This window comes from Arachis ipaensis, chromosome B10, assembly GCF_000816755.2.
Source record: "Arachis ipaensis cultivar K30076 chromosome B10, Araip1.1, whole genome shotgun sequence".
NCBI lineage: Eukaryota > Viridiplantae > Streptophyta > Magnoliopsida > Fabales > Fabaceae > Arachis > Arachis ipaensis.
Genome location: NC_029794.2, coordinates 119,007,102 through 119,007,437, shown reverse-complemented (window position 1 = coordinate 119,007,437; position 336 = coordinate 119,007,102). Strand labels below are relative to the sequence as shown.

The window sequence follows — 336 nt, the reverse complement described above, 5'->3', positions numbered from 1 at the left end:
TGACTTATTGGACTTATTTAAAAATTAAATATAAAACTTTTATTAAATAAATGGTAAATGGTACTCTAATTCTAAAAATAGGGTGTCTATATAGGTTAGTGTAGAAATAAAAGTTTTAGGGTCGGTTTGAAAAGTTTTAAAAATTAAAAATAAGAGCTTTTAACTTATGAAAAGTAGTAGTATTAATATCTAGTGTAATTTTAAAAATTAAATTGCAGCTTTTTAAGAAACTATTTTAGAGTTTATAGAGAAATTAAAAAAATGACTTCTCTCATAATACTATTATTTTTTATCACATTTCTATAAAATAAACATTTTTAGAAATAAAAACCCAAA

General features: G+C 19.9%; 1 long non-coding RNA gene across 1 annotated transcript in view; it reads right to left on the bottom strand.

The window, feature by feature from the left end:
* LOC110268223 overlaps positions 1–336 on the bottom strand; it is a 20,679-nt gene that overhangs the window by 570 nt on the left and 19,773 nt on the right. The gene's annotated exons all lie outside the window — the stretch shown is intronic.